The following is a 25,942-nucleotide window of genomic DNA, read 5'->3' as shown; positions in this document are numbered from 1 at the left end:
GGGGGGGGAGAGAGAGAGAGAGAGAGAGAGAGAGAGAGAGAAAGAAAGAGAGATGAGGGAGGGGTGGAGAGACAGATAGTTGCTTTTCCAGTGTGCCCTGACCTGGAATTGAACCCAGGACTTTCACACACTTGGATGATGCTCTATTGCTGAACCAACGGGCCAGGGCCTATATCTTTCTTTGTCCTTCTACTGTAGCAACTAGAAAATTAAAAATTAAACATGTACCTCTCACTGTATTTCTTGGCCAGCACTAGAGTGTTCTTGAGAAGAATGTGGCTTCTGTAGATATATCTGGCCCAGAATTTGGGCTCTGTCACTATTGTGTTGTGTGATTGTGGGCTGATCATTTAACACCCCTGACTCTCAGTTGTGTATTCTGAAAAATGAAAGTAAATAATACCAGACTGTTATTTTGGGTAAATAAAGCAAGTCAACACATAGTGCTCAGTACATTGTATATAGCACATGGAACGAAACAGAGGCCACCTGCTACTGGCTAGTACTGACCATCAAGATGGGAGAGAGCATCTCAACCACCACATTCAGTAGGACACAGTGAAATTCCCTGAGATGCAGGTTAAAGAACCTGACAAACATTTTAAATCTCTAATCAAGAATTCAAGTCAAACTAGACAAATATACCAGAACCTGCTCTGAGCAATTATCAACAGACTCACAGGATCATATGACTAAGCTATTCATTTTCTTCCCTGCAAAATGATCATAATGATCAAGGAGGGTGAGGAGAATAAAAAGCTGGAGTGTGTGAGAGTGGCTAGTATCTTTTGTTCTATGACCCAGAGTAAGCTTTCATCTCTCCCTGTCCACCCACCACCTGAAGGATTTGCCAAACAAGTCCATCATCTTAAATGAGCCCGGAGAAGAATGACAGGGGCTGCATCTGCACGTATGAAACGACACTGCAGATGTACTTGATAAACACGCTGGTCAGGGAACTTCTTGCTTTTCCCTACCTATCGCACAAAGTCAGAACAGGTTCTCTTTCCTTAAGTAATGATAATGCACATTGTCATAGAACTCCCATTGTCCTCATTCAGAATCTTGTAAATCAAGGTTAGGCTGATGAATTCTATTAATTTCTCTTTCTGCTTTCATACTTTGAATTGCCATTCTTGTACATAAAAAATAATCTGTTCTTTCTTCTGCAGCACTGCCCAACTATTCATATTACTTGCAGCAGGGATAAGAATTGAACAGCCTCTTCCTTAGCAATTAATTGTGTGGCTGGATGTGATGTGATCTCCACTGGTCTCTAAAGCATTCATCTAGAACAGTGACAGTGGAGCCTGCCTCAAACAGTTCTTGTCCAGTGAAAGAAATGGGATGCTGGGAGATTGGAACTTCATGTAATAGAATATCTGGCTTGGGTCTAAATTCATACATGGCAATAGTATTCTCTGCAACTATGACATTGTAAACACCCATGTGGTTCTGTTTCCTGAAATATACTTTCTTCAAGGATATACTGCTTCTCTTGCAGGCACAGGTGGTGGTTATTTATTCATTCCTCCTCCCCACCCACCATGAACCTCAGAGTTAAGGCTCGGGATTTCTTTTCTAGGACTGGCCTATGAACCACTAGGGCGCCCAGATCCTTTTTTTTTTTTTTTTTTTTTTTACAGAGACAGAGAGTCAGAGAAAGGGACAGATAGGGACAGACAGACAGGAATGGAGAGAGATGAGAAGCATCAACCATCAGTTTTTCATTGCGACACCTTAGCTGTTCATTGATTGCTTTCTCGTATGTGCCTTGACCGTGGGCCTTCAGCAGACTGAGTAACCCCTTGCTCAAGCCAGCGACCTTGGGTCCAAGCTGGTAAGCTCTGCTCAAACCAGATGAGCCTGTGCTCAAGTTGGCGACCTCGGGATCTCGAACCTGGGTCCTCCGCATCCCAGTCCGACACTCTATCCACTGTGCTACTGCCTGGTCAGGCGCTCCCAAATCCTTGAATTATGCCTTTCCAAAGCCAACGTCCTTCACTCTACCATAGCCGAAATCTGTGATAGCCTTTCTCCAAGGAGCCAAACATAGCTTGAGAAATAATACAAAGGGGAGAATGATGACATAAATTCATGATCAGCAATCTCAAGCCTTCAAAACTGTCTGGTCATCAAACACAATTTCTTCAGTTACCTAGTCCTTCCATTTTACATAATAACTTTTTCAAACTGTCTCCTCTGGCCTCAAACCTTGAACTTCCTCACCTCCCCAACAGAAGATAGCCTTATCACTTATACACAGAGAAAAGAAAAACATTCAGACAAGAATGCCCTCTCCTCTACCTACCAAACTACAAGCCCACCTCGATCTGTACACAAATATAATGTTTCCTTTTGGTGCCATAGAAGGACTGGCTCTACTTTTTAAGCCCAATCACTCTTTCTCAAATTATTTCCCATCATTTCACTCATAAGAAGTCTACCATATACCATACCACTTCTCTCTCATATATCTCAGCTTCTTCCTCCACCTTGAATCCTACACAGTTGCTTATATAAATATCTGCCATCCACAAAAGAAAGCAAGCCACATCCCACTCCGGTCATCATTCTCTCTCTCCCTCCCCTTACTGCCCAAATTCTGAGAAGACCTGAACGTTCTCACTGTTCTCCATTTCTTCATCTTCCACTCCCTTTCCGTCTATTCTCTAGCTCCTGTCTCACCAGCACACCTCAGTGCCCTGGCCAGGGTCCTCGGTAACCTCTGTAAAGTTACGCCAAAAGGAGATTCTCTGACCCTCTCCTTTCCTGATGTCTTACACAACCTGACAATGTTGGGTAGACCCTCAAGTTTATTCTCTGTATCCAACTCTCCTGGTGGTCTACTTATATTCCATATTTCCTAAGCAGGATTTATTGTCTGCAACCCAGCTATGAAATGATAGGTTTCCTCAGGGCTCTGGCCAAGAACATCTCTTCACTCCTTCTCTTCCTAGGTGATCTCATTCCAGCTCAGAGCATGAGTATTTACGGGTTTACAGATTCGTACCTTCCACCCAGATTGCTCCTCTGAGCTCTATAGGTTTATCCAATTCTAACTTTTTGTCTCCATTTCTACATCACAGAAGTACCTCATACTTACTGTGATTAAAACAAAACAAAACAAAATGCCTCCAAAAGAAATCCTCTTTCAATATCACATCACGATCCATTTTACTACACAGGCCTAAACCTGTGTTTCCATTGACAGTCTGCTTTTACTCCCTTCGTTTCCCACATCCGACCTACTACTCAGTCCTGTTACTGCCAAATCCTATCACTAGTGTCTCAACTCTCTTCTACTCGAGTCACCACTCCACTCCTTCCTTTGTCACATATCTGGATCATACCAATGTCTCCTTTCTCTCACTATTAGAGTTTAGACCCCTCTAATCCAGTCTCAGGCCAAATCATTTGATTTAAAGAAGAAATCTTGTTTGAGAGGAAAATAACTAACTTTTGGCACTGGCATCAGCTTTAAAGATGGGTAAAATTCAACTTTACAGTCTGCTTTGCCTGTCTGACTCAAACTGAGGTTCAAAACACTCCTTTCAACATAGATTGTTAACAAAGTAATAGACACATAAATCATTTCAGGCAAATATGTCTAGAAAGCCCTTGACTACTTATAAAGAAAGCTGTGTTTCCCCAGTATATTAGATTTGATTAGATAAGTTAAATCTAACCTTCAGAGTTCTAATTATATTAAGTAAAGTTTTACTAATTTTATTTAATATGTTATCATCAAGCGGCTCAGCTTCATATAATTATATGGGAGGCAAGCTCTGTCTGGTCTTTGTGGGCGTCCCACTTCACACTCAGCCTGGCTTTTGGTATTAGCAGTGTGTATTGTTCCCAAACTCATTATTTGACTGGGAGATCAACAAGCTGTCTCAGAGTTTAGTGATAAATGTCATACCTTTCATAACTTTGATTTTTTTTTTTTTTGGTATAGTCATTTGAGTATATGGGGTGAGGCAAAAGTAGGTTTAGAGTTGTGAGTACATGAAACATGGTGTTTATTCTTGTATTATTATCTATTAATTATTGTATTGTTTTCCATACAAACAACTGTAAACCTGTTTTGCCCAACCCTGCATATTGTTAAATAAAATTAATTGACCAGAGAAAAACCAAAGCAGATTGAATGCTCTTTCTGGTTTCTATGTTTAAATTGATTTCCGATCATTTTAGCTTTGAGTTGTCAGAAATTGCCTTACACCTTATTTTGCTTATTTGTAAATTGGCAGGTGATAATGCTGACCCATGAGAAGCCTCTTCTTTACCTCTCATTGAAATTCTCATGGCAAACTGTGGACTTTATTGCTTCATGACAGTCAGATGTTTCTGTAGCCTGTGGCCATGTGTATGCGCCGGTTATCCTTGGTACTAAGGTTTGTCTGGGCCAGGCCTGTCCATGCCTACTTGTTCTGGAGTTCTTGATTGTCTAGCAGTTATCCTAGAAAAAAAAAAGTCCTTGTTTGGCCAATAAATTCTGTGGTTCGGGATCAACATGTAGGGTCTGGAGCCAGACTGCCTGTATTTAAATCTTGCCCTCTGGTTCTGCTACTGTGTTGCCAGGCAAGCTAGTTCATCTCCACACTTCCTCAGCTTTATAATGAAAATCACCCCTCTTGTGAAGATGATATTAGTTAATGAGTGCAACGTACTTGTAAATGGTACCTAGCAAGCCCTGTGTGTCACTATTACCCATCATTAGTATTAGCTAAATGATCTTGCCCAAGGTGCTTAGTATCTCTGGACCTCACGTAACTCACCTGCAAATGGGGAGAAGGATGCCAACCATGTAGGGCTATTGTGTAAACCATTCCAGTATCTTCAGTACAGTGTAAAGCAGAGTTTTTCAATAGCTGGTCTGCAGACCAGTACACTCGAAAGAGTTAACCACCCTGATGTTGTACGATGATTATAGAACCAAATCTTAGAGGAACTTGCTTATGCTCAGGGTGATTTCTGCCTTAGCAGTCCACGAAATAATTCTCCTATTCGTACTGGTCCCCAAGTGTAAACACGTTGAAAACCACGGGTGTAAAGCACTAGACAAATCAAAACCTTTACTACTTCAACTGACAACATGTTATCAATGAATTATTTCTCATTAAATATGAAATGATATTACCTCATTAAACTACTAAGAGTGGTGGCACAAATTTTATAAAGCAATATTGTAAGCCATGCTTCCAAGAACATCTTTTTTTAAAGAAGAAAAAGTAGAGAATCTGAATGTCTAATTAGTAAAAACAAAGAAATGTAAAAGTTCAGAAACTACTCTTCTTCATTTTTATTTTCCATTAATATAAAATGGTTACGGATGAAATTAATTTATATTGGGTACCTTCTGGCAGCTTTTCCTCATAGTCTAATCTGTGTGGTACATTTTTTTCTTAGCACCTAGAGTAAAATCCTGCTCTATAAAGTCACAGAAGTTCTGTCTGTGACCACAACTTGCTTCTGAAACACTGTCAGCTTGCTAGATTTTTGACTGGTACTATGCCTCCTAACTATGCACACAGAAGGTTGAAGCACTAAAAAATTCTTGGTACCATAAGCAGCTGGTTTATGAGAAATGTTGCCTTTCCCCAAGGAGCGCCACTGCTTCTCCATACAAAAGCCAAGTGTGGACGAATACAGGAGCAAGGAGCTGTGTGTGCATGACATTTACAAGAGACAGATTCAGTCTGTAAGTGGTGAGGAGTTGGGGGTAGTGCTCAAGCCCTCCAAATTATTGTGGACAGAAATGAGAAAAGCATGGTTTCTGCTGATAAACAAAATCACCAAAACTGCATTTTGCTAGAAAACAAATTGGAAGCAGTTTTTAGATAGCTTCTACCCAAATAAAAGTTAGCAACCCACGCCCCACAGGTCTGGAATCAATTGTTTCCTTCCCTTATTTCATCCATTAAATCAGAACAAAAAGCTGTATTTCTCTCTGATTTCTATACTTGCCAGTTACTGCAAGTGGCAAAACGTGGCATACAGATTCTTGTAATATTTAACCCTGCCACGTGAACCAACCTGTAAGGAAGGATGGGTAACTTTACACTGTAAGAAGCTTCCCAAATATAGGTGGGTGTTTTTTGGGGGGCCTAACTAGAGATTTGCTTTTTCATTTCCTATGGTTCTAATACATTTCCCACTCAAGTACTTTTCTAATTTAGTCTTTTTCTCTTTTCTTTTCGCCAGAGTGGCTAGAATGTATTTTTTAAAATATTATTTAATTTCTAAACACCTTTTCCCCCCATATTTGTTTGCTTTCTTTTCCTGTTTTGTAAAGGTCTTTCCCTTTATTACCAGACTTATGTTTTCCCCTGACTCCCACTACAAATGTAGGCAGAGAAAGTACATAAAGGAAACAAAGAGAACTGGACCAGCTAAAGAAAACACTACAACACAGACTGATTTTGCAATTTTCTCAACCCATTCAGAAGTTGGAAAATAAAACAAAAGTCTACCACCAACGGATTAAAATGCCATTTCCCAGTAACATTTAACACATTCTACCAAGCCAATTTGGTAAATATGCACTTACTATAAACAATTTTTCATATGAATAAAATATTGACAACTAATATGATAGTAACTACTACAGATTATACTATGCTCTTTTCATCTTTTAACTACTCTTTCCTGAATAGACAATGCATGTTTTTTTTAAAGACTGAATTTAGAGTCCATGTCTTACCCTTTTGATTATCTGCAACTATTTTACCTTTTCTAAATCTTTTTTATCCTTTAAGACACAGATTAGATATTAGTTCCTTGCGGATACCTCCCCTGACATCCTAGTTGGGCTAAAACTCTATACTTAGGTTTCCCTAGTACTTGGCAGAACTTTCAGCATTATACTCACATTACCTAGTTTCTGGGTCAGTTCTTCCACTGTAAGGTAGGACTATCTATTCTCAATCCTAGCACTGAAAATATAAGGTGTATAGAATATGTTCGTTGGATGCCAACTAAACAGTCTTAGACATGGACATATAACCAATGCCTGTCTTTGCCGTATTTATGCACTATGACATATGCTGTCCTTTTGGAACAGTGTTTCCACACCCCCACTCCATGGATCAGCTAACTTCATGTCATTCATTAAACCTCAGCTTATATGTCACTCTTTCCAGAACCCTTTCCCTGAACTACTAAAGTTGGATTGGGAGCCTTGCCTGTGGCCTTTCTTATTTACCTAATCTTTGGTACCAGAGGACTCCACTTCAACTAATTTTTTTACTTGTTCAAATTCCCCAATTAACTATGTTGTGTAACAGTAATGAAAAAAACTGTGTTATCTCTACTAAACCCTTGAGACACTGCCTGGCACTTCGTTGGGAGATCAAAAAGTATCTGCAGAATATTTTAAACAAATCAATGGCTATATATTGCCTCAATATCATATGAAATTTTGTTGAACTAAAAATTGCACAGATAATATTTCATTCTCATTTTCAGTTTTATGAGAAAAACTGAATGAAGAGGAAACAAAAATGGAGAGCTTAGTCCTCAGTGAATTTATTTCAGTAATAATCTTTTGAAAATTCCATCATCTGGTTGAAATCCTTCCATTGTTTTATCAAACAAATAACTGAAAGCTTTTTTAGGAAGGATTGTTTTTGGCTGAGTCTCAAGTGGCCAAATTTATCATGCTCTCCTAAAGTTCATAAATGGTACCATATTTAAAACTTCTTGCTTATATTTCTCCTTTTTAATAGTTGATTTTTTCCAGTCACATTCTTCAAGTTATCTGGAGCTCTGAAAATTTCTTACTGTACCCATATTCTTAAAAAGTCCTTTGCTCTGATCTTGGCTCAGTTCCCCTAACTTCCTAACCAGCTCTACTCTATGTCCTCTGCTCGCTCCCTTCTTCCTTGTAACTGAGACCTTTACTATTAGCCTTTTGTTTCACACTTTCACCTCATTGTCTTAGTGACTCTGTCTCCTCTCATAAAACTGCTCTGGTAATAAGCACCAAGTGTCTATCTTTAATCTTAGTAATTTTTTTAAGCCCACATCTCTAATTAGATATTTCATTGATACCTCAATGTAAAATAAAGATAAAATTAAATTCATTAATTTCTTCTCCCCCTTTTTTTTAATCTTTTAGGACAAATGGCAGCATCACTCATTTTGACATCCAAGCTCACACTGGGAGCCATCTGTGAGGGTTTCCTCTGCATTAATCTCTTCATGAAAATGGCTTCTAGTTTCTACGGCACTACTGCTCTGGTTTGCCTCTGCGTAGAACCATCATCACCATCTTCAGAATATTTTTACTTGCCAATTGTCACCAAACTATGTGAAGATAACCCAACAAATCTCTCTATTGTGCTCCAATTCCCACTAACGTTCACCTTCAGGAAACACGTTCCCTAAGAACTGCTGTAATAGTGTCAGCAGCTTGCCACTAAACAAAGGCTCCAAGGGTCTATAAACTATGAAAAATGCGTCTATTTGGCCTTCAAATCCTGCATAGCAAGTTTCATCTAAACTTGACTGTGGGAGATAGAAAAAATGAGAGAGGATTCAGTCTTATCCCAAGCAAGGAACACAGTATCTAACAGGCAGTAGACACTCAGTAAACACTTCCTAAAATGGAAAAAAACAAAACTTGGTTATTATACAAATGGTACATATTATGCTACTCTACCACATAAGAACCTTAAATGGATTGTCATTATCTACAGATGATAGTTCCATTCTGAGCACAAGCTGACCCCTGTGTAGCTGTCTTACTATGTCTGCACGCGCTGTGGGCTCCAGAATCTCTTGCTTCCTTTACTAATGGGCCTTTGCATATAATCTCACCGTGACTTTTTTGTATGCTTTTTATTTGTCCTTCAAGATTAAGTGCAGAAACTTCTTTGACCCGCTCCATTCTGGTGTGGTTCTCCTAAGATAGAGTATACTTCTATCATTACACGTATTCCGTCTATTTCTCTACCCCCCCCCCACTCTATGGTAAGCTCATTCTAGACAGGAATCACATAATTTTTATTTTCTCAGGCCGACCACAGTATTCACACTCATACATTTCAGTGAAAATACTTTTTTCTTCAACTGATTTTTTTTTAGATTCAATTTATTCATTCTAGAGAAAAGAAAGAGACAGACAGAGACATAGAGAGAAGGAGGGGTGAGCAGGAAGCATCAACTCCCATATATGTCTTGACCAGGCAAGCCTGGGGTTTCAAACCGGTAATCTGAGGATTCCAGGTCAATGCTTTACCCACTGTGTCACCACAGGCCAGGTTATTGGATTTAACCAATGAGCTATTGATATATTGGCTACTATTAGCTACAACCAACAAACCATATATAACCAACAATCTACTTAATTGACTGAATTTAATTTTCCATTGCAGGTCCAATGGCTTCTACACTGTACTCCATCCAATCCAGAAAACAATAATTTTTAACTTACATGTTTTTTCAAGTGTCATTCTGAACTTTAACTTTTGGAATTTCTATCTTTGTGCACATGTATAAAATGTGCAGAAATGTATAAAATAAGTGTCACATAATATTTTTGCTTATTTAATTCCCCAAAGGTTTTTCAGCCTTATAGTACTTTGTAAGACTTTCCCACAATATTTTGCCCTATTTTAGAGTCATTCAACTATTTACCCTACTCTACATAATATGACATAAACTCCTTTATAGTAAGAACCATGTTCTATTGGCCATGCTATCTTTCCTAAGTAACATTGTTCCTGGAACACAGAAAATACTCAGTATTAAATTAATGAGAATCAGTATTGCAATGAACTCTGGAACACAGGGCAACAGAAACTGAATAACAAAACTACAGGCCTATGCAGAAGAATTGTTACTCCATGTACAGCAAAATATTCTTTTATAACAGAGTAATACTGAGACTTAAGTTTTTTGCTTAATGGCATTTCTATCCTTTAGCCTAGTCCTCCAATCAACTTACTTTATGTTCTCATTTGCAGGTACTTCAGGAAGCTGCACAGTAATCATGCCATCCAAGTTGGTCTTCCCAATGAAGGCCGGCTTGGTGTGCAGATCATCCGGTGCAGTCTTTGCTGTTACCCTGTGCTGCAGCCCACCAGCACTGTTGCCTCGATTTGTCAGCACAAATGAGTATGACTTCTCAGGCTTCAGGTTGACAATTAACTTTTGTGTAGCTCGACCATCTACTACTTCTACCATCTTCCCATCATCATACAGAATCTAGAGAGATACAACCAATCATAGAGATTTGGTTATAAGAAAGTCAATGCTTGGCCCTGGCCAGTTGGCTCAGTGGTAGAGCGTTGGCCTGGCGTGCAGGAGTCCCAGGTTCGATTCCCGGCCAGGGCACACAGGAGAAGCGCCCATCTGCTTCTCCATCCCTCCCCCTCTCTCTCCCCCTCCCACAGCCAAGGCTCCATTAAAGCAAAGTTGGCCCAGGCACTGAGGATGGCTCCATGGCCTCTGCCTCAGGCGCTAGAATGGCCCTGGTTGCAACAGAGCAACGCCCCAGATAGGCAGAGCATCGCCCCCTGGTGGGCATGCTGGGTGGATCCTAGTCGGGCGCATGCGGGAGTCTGACTGACTGCCTCCCTGTTTCCAACTTCAGAAAAAATACAACAACAAAAAAAGAAAGTCAATGCTCATCTTCTAAACACATGTGCACTTGGCTCACAGAAAATGTGTATCAGGTCAATTCTAATTTTGGGTAATTGCTAAGCCAATAAGTATACATAAATTCTAGAGATTGCACCAATGTTTCATTCAGTTCTTACAGTATAATGATAGAATTTTCTAACTTCTAGCATAAATACACAAAGAAATGTATAATAACTACAATATTTGACTTGTCAGTTGTATGCGACATAAATGGAGTGTGTGAAGAAATGCTATAGGTTTTCAATGTATTTATATACATCACATTTTCCCTAAATGTTTCCATTCCTATTCCTAAATATATTTTAACTTTCAAAACTACTTCTCTAATCTTTATTTCATTGACTGGTACTTCTTGTTAGCATCTTTCAGTATTTTTCAATGGAGTTTAAACTCTCAACTAGAGTTTAAATGTGCAAAGAATTAAAGCTAATCAAGAAAATTTTAACATCTATTGCATAGGTAAAAACCATGCAAATTTTACTTTCTAATAGAAAAACAAAAACATTAGCTTAGCTGTAAAAAGGTCAACTTGGGAGGGAGGACGCAGGAGGGGAGGAGGGAGAGGGGAAGGGGGAGAGGGGCACAAAGAAAACTAGATAGAGTGTGACGGAGGACACTCTGACTCTGGGTGATGGGTATGCAACAGAATTGAATGACAAGATAACCTGGACATGTTTTCTTTGAATATATGTATCCTGATTTATTAATGTCACCCCATTAACATTAATAAAAATTTATTAAAAAATAAATAAAAATTAAAAAAAAATTTTTTTAAAGGTCAACTTGGAAATAACAGGCCTCCTACAAAGCAATGCCAATGGGGCTGAGCTCCTACCTCCTGTTTAAAGTGGAAGGGTCATATTGCAAAGCACCAGACTCAATCTATTATGCAAAAGCCACCATTAAGACTAGCAAGCTATCCATATGTGTTGTAGGTAATTTACTAAACTGAACAGCACTCTACACTTTTACCTGTGATTTCTTATGCATTAGAAAACAACTTACTTTGAAAGGCATGGCAGAATTATAATTCTCTGGAATCTCCATCAGTAGCACTGATGTCTTCATTACTGCTTTGACATGAAAATTTTCTGCAAACACTGCTGGAAAAGGAAAAACAGTGTATTTAAACTACTCCTAAAAACCGTGACCTGTCCTTTTCCACCATGGACCATAGGGCTTAAGCTAGATGCTTTCTATTTTGATCAGAGAAAGAAGTGCGATTTGCCTTCCTTTTTAGAGCATTCATTCTAATACCTCATTCTCATAGTAATCTTTCCTTTCTCTCCATTTCAGTGAACTACATTGTGTTTTCCTTACCTGAAGACATTGAGGTGCTGTCAGTCAGACTTGCTTGGCATTCTATAACTGAAATCTAAGGCATCCAAAACATATTAAGTTTCACATACTTTACCGTTTTCTTTTGCTGAACCTATTATTATGAATGGGTCAATCAGTTATTTAGAGCTTCAAAATACTGATTTCCAAAGACTTATATTCCTTTAAAGGGGGAAGGCCATAAGCAGACAAATCCTACCTTGATCCACAGGCAGTGTCCTGAACTGGACACTGGGCTATATGGCCCAGGCCCTTTGCTCATGTGAGCACGTACTTTTACATCATATGTGGTATCTGGTTTTAAGCCACTGAGTGTCATAGTGGTGTCAGGTGGGACAATGAACTGTTCCATTGGAAGGAGAGGGATGTTGATATCCCTATACAGAAGGGTGTACTTGGTGATCATGCCATTTCTCTCTGCCAGGACAGGTGGCTGCCAAGATAACTGGACGGAGGTTGACGTGGTGCCTTCTGAGTGGAGGTTTTGAGGGCATCCAGTAGGGACTTCTTCTGGAACAGAAATCTCCTCACCATCTCCTCCCCAAAGCCCACTTTGTTTCTGGCAGAGAGCCTGAAGATGTATGATGCTCCTTTGTGGATGTCTATAGCTGTAAAGGGATCTTCTGTTTTGGAGAACTCAAGAGTAGTCAGCAGCTCCATATCCTTCCGGCCAAATTTGAGACGGTAGTCCTAAAGAGGTCCAAATGTGTCCACAGGGGGATACCACTGAATGAGAGCAGTATTCATCTGAGTGTGGCTGGTCAGAAGCCGTGGTTTCCCTGGAACTGAAGCAACAAGGATGGAGTGCTAAGACCAACTTTCATGGATGCTCACATTTCAATCACTGATGAATGGAACTACTATTCTATGGGCATTCTCATTTCTATATTAAAAATGAAAAAAAAAAGAGCCTATGCTTGGTCTGTATATTTTTGTGGCAATATGTTCCTTCTCCTACTATATTAAGGTAGACTGAACTACTACAATTTGATAATAGATACAATATAGGAACTATTAAAATAATAATTTGAGGGAATATTTTAATGCCTTCATATTTCAGACTTCCCACATAAAGGTTCATAGCATAGAGAAATGAATGAGTAAAGATGAAAAGATTAGCCAATCAGACACAGTTTGTAATAACAATTATAACATATTTAATTACTGGTTGCATGCAATGTACCAGGCACTGTGCTAAGAGCATTACATAGAGTATATCTCATTGGATTTAGATTCCTTGCTCCTGGGTACATGCTCTCATTAGTTACCCTCACTTTGTATAATAAGAAAATGAAACCCAGAGAGCTAGAACACTGTGCAAGGTCAGATGTGTGATAAGAAAGGGATAATACAAACCCAGGTCTATCTAAAGCCATAGCCCAAACAATTAGCCATATTGTTATGTTTCTTATAAGAATTTACCAAAATAGTAGTTCAAAATAACATTACTTTGACCTACTATGGTTCTATTTGCACTTTTTATCGGTACTTTACTGTCCATATCAGTCTTCCCCATTGAGTTTTTCATCTTTTTTTATTATTTCTTCTTTATTTTTATTCAGTGAGAGGAGGGGGAGGCAGAGACAGACTCCTGCATGCACTCCTTCAGGGATCCACATGGCAAGCCCACTAGGGGGTGGCGCTCTACCCATCTGGGGCACTGCTCCATTGCCCAGCAACCGAGCTCTGCTCAACACCTGAAGTGGAGGCCATGGAGCCATGCTCAGCACCCAGAGCCAATTTGCTCCAATTGAGCCATGGCTGCAGTAGGGGGGAGAGAGAGAGAAAGAGAGAGAGAGAGAGAGAGAGAGAGAGGAGAGAGAGATGCTCTGACTGGGAATTGAACCCAGGACATTCACACACTGGGCCAACGCTCTACCACTGAGCCAAGAGGAAAAGGCCGAGTATTTCATCTTTAAAATAGGAATTATGTTATGACCTACTTCATAATGTTGTTGTGAATGTTAAATGAGAAAATGCATATATATAAAAGTCTTCACACAAGTTTTATATTACATTAGTATTAATTATCAGTGATGAAGATATTAACCTTTTATAGTAAGGGGTTAGTATCCTGTAAGTACAAAATTTATTTATTTTCAAATTAAATGAGTTAGATTTGCAAAGAGTTCTAATCTATTCATTCAATGGTTATTAAAATTATCTTTTTTAAAAATGGGGAGCCATTATTCCTGGAATCTACAACAGAGAATGACAGTAGTAAACAACACAGAAGTATACAGAAATATATCCTACAATTAGGAATTTTACTATTAAGATAAAATTTCAAAAAAATTCCTGAATTCTCCATGGGAGAAATTACTAAATACCCTTTTATTATGGTTTATTCAAAGCACATGTGTGAGATAAACTCAATAATTCTTCACAGTCACACAAAAATATAAATTTTTTTAACAGTATACAAAAACAAAAATATAATGAGTTCACTGATGACCTGGGGATAAACCATGACCGGGGAATGCTTTCTTAATAGTAGGTTGACAGCAAAGAAAAGTACAGACTTCCTCTAAAAAGTTTTATAAATCTGGATTCTCCCACCTCCAATGCAGGCTCAGTGGCAAGGTCTCAAGAATAGAAATGTGGCCTGACCTGGTGGTGGCGCAGTGGATAGAGAGTCGGACTGGGATGCGGAAGGACCCAGGTTCGAGACCCCAAGGTCGCGAGCTTGAGTGCGGTCTCATCTGGTTTGAGCGAGGCTCACCAGTTTGGACCCAAGGTCGCTGGCTCCAGCAAGGGGTTGCTCGGTCTGCTGAAGGCCCACGGTCAAGGCACATGTGAGAAAGCAATCAATGAACAACTAAGGTGTTGCAATGCGCAATGAAAAACTAATGATTGATGCTTCTCATCTCTCTCCGTTCCTGTCTGTCTGTCCCTGTCTATCCCTCTCTCTGACTCACTCTCTGTCTCTGTAAAAAATAAAATAAATAAAATTAAAAAAAAAAAAAAGAATAGAAATGTGCAGACCTCTAAATTATAAGTACTTCTTACTTCAAGAACTAAGTCTTCACTGCTTAACAAAGATATGTTTCTGAATGAAAATTCCAAAATAATTCTACATATGTGTGAATTGACAATTCTAAATAATTTTCCCTATGGTGACTAAAAATAGACAATATTATTACTTTCTCTAGGATCCATATCCTTTGGCTATAAATCATCTACTTTTTTCTCCTAATTATAGGACCCTCATCTTATGGGAAACAGGAGTTAGTGCTTCATGTAGGACATTTCAGGGTTATTAGGACATAGTTACAAATATGGGTGAAGGAGATGTATTTTCTTCATTTTGGAATTAAGTATCAGGGGTTTAGCCTTGGTTGTCTATATTCAGATAGAGGCTGGTTCCCTTCCATGTATGGCAATAAATTAGCTTGATATAATGCTATTCTCAAATAAAACAAAAAGCCCAGAAGACTGTCTTGAAGGAATTTTGCCATCTGTAATCCTGCTGCTGGAGGCAGTTCCAGCTGGCAGGATGTGAATGAGGCAAATCTTATGACATTTACACAACTTTGGCAGTGAGCATGGCACCCAGGAGGGTACTCACCATCACAGCTGTTCTTTGTTTTATGTCTTTAGAGGTGTGTTCCTAAAAAGGCATGTAAGAAGTGATTTTGGAGGAGTAAATTGAATCACAGTTTGTGTTCCATAGGAGATTTCTATGGAAAGGATCAGAGTAGAACCATTTTGTAATTATCTCTTAATTTATTGGCTTGACAATGCCAGGTCTTCCATCATGCTGGCGTTACCTACTGTAGCCAAAGTAACTCTAAAGGGCACCGAGCTTTGTTCTTCAGAAAAGAGCAATCTGAAATTTAGCCTTTTTGTTTTTCTTCATTTTCTTTTCTGTTCTCATCTTTTGTGCAGTTTGTCCTCTTCAGAATCCCCATAGCAAGGGGGGAGGAGGAGAAACTGACAAACAAACAAACAACTAAGTCAATACCTAGTTCCAGATGGCAGCTCTTCTAACAGAGTTTGTGTTGGGAGACTTTAAAGCTGTTGCATGACCTCCCTACCTAGACCATCAGCCCTCTGAACCCCCGTGGGACTTGTCCTTCATATTATTCAAGCCTCAGTTCAAATATCCTGCCTCATGGAGACCTCCAATTACTCTTTCCAAAATAAATCAAAGGGGCTTCCCTGTCCTTAATGCCAACACACCTTTATTTTTCAGTTTATCACTCACTGACATTTATTATATACTGATTTGTTCACTTGTTAATTAGCTAGTCCTAGTCAGAAGATAAATTTCAGGAAATCAGAGTGTTTGGCTGATCAGTTTATGTCCATTAATATGAATAGTGCCTGACACATAATAGATACTCCAAAAAAATATCTGTTAAAAGAGTAAATGAATAATTTGCACAAATTACGTTCCTGCTTTTTTTTTCTTCTAAAACATACAGACACACACATGCATGTACAAACACATACAATAACAATGTTAACCACAGCCTATGTTTTTTCCTGTTAGAAGCCACTCACCCCATTTGGAAAATTAGTATTATTGTTGCCCAAAACATGTTCAAGGTTCTTGCATGCAAAGATGTGATTACCTGCTCCTGTGGTGGACACCAGTTTGGGCTTGCTGCGAGCCCCATCTCCTTTGGTGGTGCAGGCTGTGATGGTGAGGGAGTAGGAAGTTTCAGGCTGTAGCCCAGAAATGATCATGTCCTGAAATGACACAATAGAATGGCACTGATTCAAAACACGCTCTGAATGCTCTGGAGGAAAATCAAGGCATCCATTTCCATTTCTGTGCATGCTTGAACATTCCCTGCAGCCATGCCAAGCACTGGAAGCTTCATGCCTAGAGCTCATGCCATGGATGGACTGTTTTCATGCTGACATTGGAGTGGGGTCAGCCCTCCTAAGAGGCAGCTCTAAGGGAAAGTAGTTAAAAACATAAAACCTGGAAGCCAGACCTCCTGAATTCTTTAATTTAAACCTGCTTTTGCCTTATGTATTCACTTAGTGATACAGGTATTCGAGTTTACTCCTCTATGACTGTTTCTGATGTGCAGCAGGAATAATAAAACCCATTGGGTCTTAAATGGATTATATCAGGTAAATAATTAGATCTATGCTGGGCTCACAGTGAGCAATGCATGAACTAGATGTTATTTTATGCCAGGAGCTCTCCCTAAGGATCCACTCTAGCCTGGCCCACAGGTTGGTGATGGGGCTGAGGTCAACAGTCTGTTTTATCACCTTAAAAGTGTTTTTGCAAAATGGCTAATCTATTCAGCCTAGACATCCTGAGAACCTGAGAAATTTCTTGGGACTCAAAAAACATATTCCCCCTTTCTCTCTCCTCCTCCTCCTCTTCTTCCCCTTTCTCTTTCACTAAAATCAGTAAATAAAATCTTCTTTTAAAAAGAAAACATATTATTGGTTAATTGTGTAGGCTATGAACTATAATTATTATACACTGAGGATAATTTTCTGATTTAAAACTAAGAAACAAGCCTTATTCCACCACACCATAAATATGTGTTCCATTAATTTCAACCACTTATAAAGAAATTGCATCAAAACTCTCAGTTTCCTTTTAGTAAGGACCCAAATTTGTGATAGTTATTAAGCTTAGATGAACATAATACTGATCTTCCAAATTGGAAGTTACATGATTCTTTAGATAGTGCTGCCTATTCATTTGCCTCACACATAGAGATTAAAAACAAAACAAACAAAAAAACACAAAAAACCTTTCAGATTGTTTTGCAAAGCTATGTTTTCTAATTAAATGTGATAAATTGATGAGCATATACAATGTCATTGCTTTCCTCACCTAAAACCAATGCAAGTGACAGTTTAGTGAATGGGTTGGCTTGTCTGAAGGACAGTAGGATTTTTCTGTACAGGGCTGTAATGGGCACCATAGAACTCAGTTGTTGAATCGGATTGCCAATATGATAGCTTTTATAATGTGCTTTTCTCACACATTAAGAGTGTCATCAGTGTGGAAACTCAAGAATTTTGGATACCATCTGAAAAGCCACTGGAAATACAATTCTGCCACATGAATGAACTAAATTTGGGAGAGAAATGTTATTTTCAGGAATTTGGAATGGTTTTACCAACAGTACAGAGAATATAAAAACTAAGTGAGCCACCCAAGAGGTGCATTTTAAACTGTGGCAGACGACAGCTATTCCAAAAATTATGATGGGTAAATGCCAACATTATTGTTTCAAGGCCTCCCTTCACACACCACTGGACTGCTGAAGAAAGCAGGCAATGCTAGAGGAAAAAAGAAGCCAGGCTTGGCTATATCACCACATCGGTGGCATACTTATACTCTCTGAGCCTCATACAAGTTTTTCATTTATAAAATTTGGATTAACCGCACATGTTCATTCTCTAGCACAGGTATGACAGAAAAATGCAAATGATGCAATTTGACATTAGTCAAGCCCTCTTTTGTGGTAGAATCTCAGCAGGACACACTGCTATCGGCCTGGATGACACCAACTCTCAGGTTACATTTTCTCTCCTTAAGCTGTTGGTGTACTTCTTGGAGGTTTTTTCATATTCTCTGTGGGTTAGTGTGGCTGATACCATGGCCACTGCTCCTCACTCTCTTTGTCTTTTCCTGCCCCAGTTCCACTTGACTTCTTGCCCTGCCTGTTAAGACCTGGCATTATTGGATGTTCTGAAACACTCACTGGTTTTCTGCATTTTTCTCTAATTCCACCCACCTCTCCCCCAAAAAAGAGAAAAAACAACAGCAACAAAACTGCATTCATTTCCAAACCATAAAGACTTTTTTTCTGTCTGTATCCTAAATTCATTTCTAGTCCTGATCCCCTATGAGAGATCCAGTGGCTTATACATTATAAAGATCTGCTGGACAATCTCCCTTGACTATGTGTTAAGGCCAGCTTAGCTTAACTGATGCTTACATGTCATTCCTAGAAGCAGACTCCCCTCTTTACTTCCATATTTAATGAATGGTGGAGCATCTTCAAGACTTAGAAGCAATACTTTGATCTCTTTTACTTCCTCAAATTCTTGGCTAGTCAGCAAGTTTTTGTCAAGGTATTGAAAATATTGATCATAACTATCCTTTTTTCCATTCCTGCTATTTCGACCCTGTTAAATTTTTATTCCTGAATAACTATCGTAATAAAAGAGCTCTTTTTATTTGTTCCCTGTGTACTATCTTTTTCCTTTCTAATCTCACCACTAAGTATACAGGTAGTAAACCATTCAGTAAGTCATAAAATCAATTTATTCAGTCATGACCAGTATTAAAAAAAGAAGTAAAATAGACTTGAATACAAACTACTAATGTTTATACATATTGAAAAGTGAGAAGTATTATTGTGAGAAACTTATTTTAAACATCTGTATTGGTTATGACATACAATGCATTTCTTACTATGGGTCATGGTCAAAGAAGTTTATAAAACAATGTTATCTTACTGATTTTTCAACATTACATTAAATCTTATTTCTTAGCTATATTTAGCAGTAGCTTACTAACTTGAACCCTTTATTTTTGTCAAATTGGCAAGATCACTGATAACTGACAATATGACACTCTTGACTGATTCAATGGCTGTTTTTGCTGTGCTCACCTTTTTAAAATATTCTCATTTACAACTCCCCAGCATATACAGGTACACATACACACACCCACTTTACCCATTTCAATCCTTACTTATCCTTAGGTTCTCAAACTAACTTCTCAGGACTCTTCTACCAGCTTGTCTACGGTCTCTAAACACATAGCTTTTACTGATATTGTCACTCATATTAATTACACATGGTTTGATGTCATCACGTATATTGCATTTTATGACTTTCCTGAATTTCATATCGTTTCTATCCACCTGGACTGTAAACACTTAGAAGGCAGGTATCACATCTTGCATCCCCCACAATATGTTATATATAATAAGCTCTCAATAAGTAACAATCCACTCATTCAAATCTTTTTAAAAATTCCTCCCCAAGTGAGATACTTTTTACTTCTTGGCATAACTCATTCAAGTTCACTCAAATTTGTATCTATATGAGTGTAACAGAGTGTAAAGTCTGTGGATAATGGGGGATGGTCACGTGGGAAACCCAGACCCATGAACTTTGGCTAGACCACCCACAACCAAGCGTGCCAAAAGAAACTTTGCAGGAACCCTTTGGAAAAAGCAACCGTCTGCCAGCCAGTGAAATTTCACCATATCATATTAACTCAACCACCCTAGGGACCCTTTAAATATCTCCCACACAGGTCACCCCTTGCTACTTTCCTGGTCTCCATCTTTCCTCAGGGCCAGGGAACCTCGTCGGGCGGGATGCGGGATGCGCTGTACTCAATAAAGCCTTTTGTTATTTCACACTTTGTGGCTCTGGCCCCTTCCTTCCTTCTCAGCAGGGAAAAATACCTTACGTTTTGGTGCCAAAAACCCGGGAGGAGTTTGAAGTCTGCAAGGACAGCTCCTCTCCCCGTCCCCTCCGAGAAAGAACCAGGACCTCCAACCTTCTACCCACTTCGGCCCACGGTGCGGTAAGTCCCCTGCCTCCAACCTTCCCCTCAGTTCTTCCCGCCGAGACTCCCTGTCCGAAACCGTAGCTACGTCAGGAAAGTCTTTTCTGTTCTGAGTGAGTGTGCTTGTGGAGATGTAACTGAGCATATCCACTTTACCTTATTCTTCCGTGGCCAGAGCTTGAGTTTTGGGACGCTGATACTCAAATCTGACCACTCCGAGAACTGAGGGCAGCTGTGGGGGCACAAGAATCTTCCTCCCTTAAGAAGAAGAAACTGTTCTTCTTCTCCGCTGTGGCCAGGCCACAGAACCCACAGAATTAGCCTCCTGAAGGGACTTTCGGTGTTAACACCCTCACCAATTTAACTATCGCCAAAAAAACTAGGAACTGATTAGAGATCTCTTACATACACGGCTTCTAATTATTTGCGCACCCGTCCTTAATCTCTGTGCCGCCTGTTCCACTGCGCAGACCTTTTTCTGGCCAGAGAAACCTCACCTAAAACCTCCACTCCTAATCTTTCCTTCTCCGTGGACTCCCAACTCTCTCTCCCTCCTGTCTGACCCTCGGGGGCGCCTCTCCCTCTCTCAGGACTGCTCTCTGGTCCCTCTGCAGACCTCTTTTGCTCCAAAAGCCCCCTCCCTTTGCAAACCCTGTTTCTTATTCACCACTACCATTATCTTTCTCCTCCCCTGTGGCCAGGGGCCCCTTCCTTCTCCACTGTGTTCTTAAGTCCCTCCTCCATCAGGCCTTTCTCCACCTACTATTGGCCCTTACACCAATTTGCAGGACCCTGATGACCAACCCCACTTTTCTTGCAGGAAGTTCTGGCCCTGTCCTGTCTCTGGCTCTAGCATTTCCTGCCGGCTCTGGGTGCCAGGCTCCCCACAAGCCCCCCTTCTCTTATTCTCAACCCCCAAACCCCTATCTGGAACCTGTGAACATGGCATTTAAAGTTTTTAACAGTCCTAACTTAATAGGAACAGGCCAAGGCTGTTCACCAGGCCTGCATGCAGCAGAAGGTAACGCTCCAAACCCAAACTCTTGTGGCAACCCTGAGACCAGCAGAGCCACCAGTAGCTTGCTTTAAGTGTGGCAAGCAGGTTCATTGGTCCTGGCAGGGCCCCTGCCCGTGGCTGCCCACTGAGCCCTGCCCTGACTGCAAGCAGCCCAGTCACTGGCGGAGTGATTGCCCCTTTGGACAACAGGCTTTTCCTCAGCGCCTCTACGTGGAGGACAAGCCACCCGAATGGGAGGCCAATCCAGCCAGGTAGGTGCATCGCTCAAACTCCTAGGACACGGCCTGGACACAGAGAACCCAGGGTATGCTGCAACTAGTGGGTAAGTCCATCTCATTTCTTGTGGACACAGGGGCTACTTTCTCTGTTTTGCCATCATACTCTGGACCTCTAGTTCCTTCACAGGTCTCAGTTATGGGAATGGATAGGACCCTCTTCCTTTCCCCTTTTTATACCACTCCTGACATGTAGTTTTGCCTCAAGCTTGCCTCCTATAGGACCACTGGCAGTCGGAACCACTGGACTCCATCCATCTCCAGCTCACCAAAAGGCTGGACCCTGCAAATCCCCCTATTACTCTTTTTTTAAAAATCCTTACAGGACCACATCCGCAAAGGTTCTCAACTCACGGCCAAACAGATGTTCCCCCTGACACCCCTCCCAGCCACCAACTTCTGATCTCCCCCTCCCCACTATGCCCTTAATCAGCAGGAAGTAGCTAGATGAATAAACGGCTGCCCTTTTCTATTTAACACAAAAGGTCAGAATGTAAGGTCGGTGGATAATGGGGGATGGTCACGTGGGGAACCCAGACCCACGAACTTTGGCTAGGACCACCCACAACCAAGTGTGCCAAAAAAAACTTCCCAGGAGCCCTTTGGAAAAAAGTGACCGTCTGCCAGCCAGTGAGATTTCACCACATCATATTAGCTCAACCACCCTTGGGACCTTTAAATATCTCCCACACAGGTCACCCCTTGCGACTTCCCTGGCCTCCATCTTTCCTTGGGGCCAGGGAACCTCGTCGGGCAGGATGCGCTGTACTCAATAAAGCCTTTTGTTATTCCACACTTTGTGGCTCTGACCCCTTCCTTCCTTCTCAGCGGGGAAAAATATTAATACCTTATACAGAGAATGCCATTTCAAAATGGTTAATTAGTGCCAGATCTATGTCATGTTATCCACTGAATGTGTAACCCTAGAGTGGGATTTAAGAGCAGCCGACCACATACCACTTGACATCTCAAGTCTTTGATGCCTCCACTTACAGCATGCCTTCTCTCACTATGTCACCAGGCAGAGTTAGTAGCAGCCACCAAAATAATATGAGCTCATGATGTTTCTTATGTAATCAGTAGCACCATGCCAATTTCACAAAACAAACCAAAATAGTGTACCACATAGTGTAGATAATTAAAAAATATTTTGTTAGTTCATGCATTCAAATAGTGATGGCACATCACAAATAGGTGAAAGAGGAGAACCGGAGTGGGGGGGGGGAATAAGCATTTATAATCTTATAGGAACAATCATCGTGAAAAACCAACTGTGGACTAAAAGAACAGGTCTCAAAAACCAGAAGCACAGAAGAATCCACACGGTTCCTGGTAGGGAGTATGAGGGCTTGGTGGGGGATCCTCTGCTCTCAGGAGTGAGGGGAAGTTGAAGCTGAGGGGTACAGAAGGGCTCTCATTACAAGGAGAGAGAGACCCTGAGATATGGGGGCCCGCAGTCTCAGAACTGGAGACCCAGCCTAGAAATCCAGGGGCTGGAGGAGACAGACGGACAGCAATGAGTAGGGAGAAGAGCGAAAGTTCTGTATGTGGGAAGCAGCTGGGGTGCCTTAAAGGGACAGAGCAGAAAATATCACTCACAGTCACTTGCCCGGGGATCCGAGGGCAAGGAGGGCTGAGAGGACCAACTGGTCTTGCACAAGGAAAGTGGGGAGAGCAAGACAAACAGTGACGGTGAGAGGACTGCATGGGCTGACCTGAGAATCTGACTCATTCTCCAGCGTGGAGGTGACCATAGCTGGGTGACGGGTTGATCCCTCCACCCAGCACAGGCCTAAAGTGGTTCCAGCTGGAAAAAGTTCTCCAGCTCCAATCAGCATGAAAGACACAGTGGAAAACAGAAAGTAGGTGGGAGAGGCAGTAACTCAGGTTTCCAGGGAGACCTGAGATACACGCCCTCCCTTCCTGATACCAAGGGGGCCCGCTCCAGGAGAGCAACTGGCAGAACACAACTTCAGATTCTCAAAGGTCACACCCACTGCATTCCTGGATATAGTTTCAAATAAGCCCCCTATTGAGATCAGTAAACAAGCTCCCCGCTTAGGTAAGCAAACTGAAAGCAGGCAAATTAAGACTTTAAAGCAGCTCTCCTAGTTAAGGAGACTACAACTGGAAAAAGCCTGCAAGCCATACACAGAAACAATGGGAAAACAGAGGAACTTAAGCCATATGAATCAACAAGAAAAATCCCCAGAAAAATATCCAGATCAAATGGAAATCAAATTAGTTGGACTAACTACCCTATATGAGTGCTAAAGGATGGCTGGAAAGAACACACCAAAGGGAAAGATCCACATTTGTAGATATGGAAGTCCAACAGCAAATCAATCTCCTCAGGAGCAGTTACTAGTCTCTGAAAGGCTCACAATGTGTGTGCTACGCTCTGTTAAGTTGCTGGCGTTGTGTCTGTAGGCATGAAAAATAAAAATAAAAACTTTAAGAGAAAATACAGGGGAGTGATTTTGCCAAAATCTTCCTGGATGCCTAAGGCACAAACTGTAGATTGGTCTGGGGATCACTAAGAATTTTAGGAAACAGAGGAGAGAAACATAGCAAGTCCTGTTCTGGGAGGTGAGCTGAAACAATGCAAGTAAGTGGATTGTGACAGGGTTTTGGAGAATGTAACTACTTACTATTCAGAGTCTTGGAACACCCAATTAATGAAAGCCAAACTTACACTTAAGAGTTCAAAATTTTTTGCTTTAGCATAAGAAAACTGACTCATCTGTTAATGCTTTTAAATGAAAATCAACCTCACAAATAAACAATATAAGTTTTCTACATCCCCATAAAACAGCTACGATAAATCGATAGAAAAGCAAAGAACCTTCGGTTTGGCCATGGCTTTCTTTTTACAGTTTCCTACAACTTGGGGCTTTACATGATAAAGTCTGTGTTCCCTTCCCTATGGAATAGTATGTAAGCACACCAGATTCCCGTAGCAGAACTACGAGCTTTGATTCTGCTATGTAAAGGTCTCCAAAACAATCCCCCTCCTCTATGGCAGCCGTGTAGACTTTGATTCCTATTTCTCCTTCTCCCCACTAGTTCAGAGGGAAAAAAGAAAAGAGAAAGAAAAGAAATCGCCCCCTCACCCTAATCAGCCCTCCTTAAAACAGTAATCATTGCCACGCAAAATATATATGTATGTAATATGTATATGTATATATGTATATGTATATATATGTATGCAGTGGCAGAATTCCTGGGTAGGGTCATATGCCCCACCGCTCCACCACTTCCCCAATACTACTCCTACCCCCACCGTAGGAGAAGAGAGCGGGGGTCGCACGAATACACACACCCAAACACCCTCATTCTCCCCAGTCTGAGGTTTTAAGCGAGAAACAAACCCTGAATGGAGGTTCAGAAGAGCAAACTGTTTGCGCTCTGCTGCCAGAGCGCTGTGCTCGCAGGCGCGGGACTGTGTACTCCGTCGGGGGACTCTGGGGCTGCCGGAGCCGGGTTCAGGGCAAGCCCCGGGCGCAGAATGGGAAGGACACCTCGGGGAGGGCCGGGTCAGCTTGGGGGACTTACCTGGTCATGTTGGCTCCGGGCAGCCTCCACCACCGCCTTCCGCGCCGCCACCAGCACTTATCTCCGCGCCTTTGCACCCCGCCACGGCCGTGTAGCCCGCGCCTCCCAAGCCACCACCTCCGGCCGGCCAATTTAATCCCGCGGAAAAGCAGCCTCCGCCGCAGGAGCCCCACTAGTCGCTGCCGCCGCCCAGCCCTCTTGCGGCCAGCCCAGTCCAGGGCGAGGAAGTGGAAGAGAGTCAGCGAGTGAATCCAAAATCCCGAAACCCAGCATCTAAAGGAGCGCATCCTTCCGAACTCCCTCCACCCTTACTCCTCCTCCTCCTCCTCTGCCTCCTCTTCCGGGGCAGTCCTCCTGGACCTTCTGAGCCAGCGGCTTCCGCGGGGGTTTCTCCTCCTTCCGCTTCTCCTGTTTGCCCTGCGCTCGCTTCTTTGGCTGTTGCCACCGCTGTGTGTCTCCTCTCCCTCCTCCTGCTACTCTTCCTCCTCCTCCTCCTCCTGGACCCCGATGCTCTGCCATTCGGGGCTGCAGGGTCCTGGGCAGCATTGCCTCTCTTGTTTGTAGTTCCTGCTGTTGCTTCTTTTAAAGAGG

General features: G+C 41.3%; 1 pseudogene; it reads right to left on the bottom strand.

Moving 5' to 3' along the window:
- The window catches only part of LOC136323080 (receptor-type tyrosine-protein phosphatase delta-like), a 28,164-nt pseudogene extending 2,522 nt beyond the window's left edge, over positions 1-25,642 (bottom strand).
- Positions 25,643-25,942: the final 300 nt, after the last annotated feature.

The sequence above is a fragment of the Saccopteryx bilineata genome, chromosome 2 (genome assembly GCF_036850765.1).
Source record: "Saccopteryx bilineata isolate mSacBil1 chromosome 2, mSacBil1_pri_phased_curated, whole genome shotgun sequence".
Taxonomy (NCBI): Eukaryota; Metazoa; Chordata; class Mammalia; order Chiroptera; family Emballonuridae; genus Saccopteryx; species Saccopteryx bilineata.
Note: the sequence above shows the minus strand (reverse complement) of the source record. Positions and strands in the feature narration are given on the sequence as shown.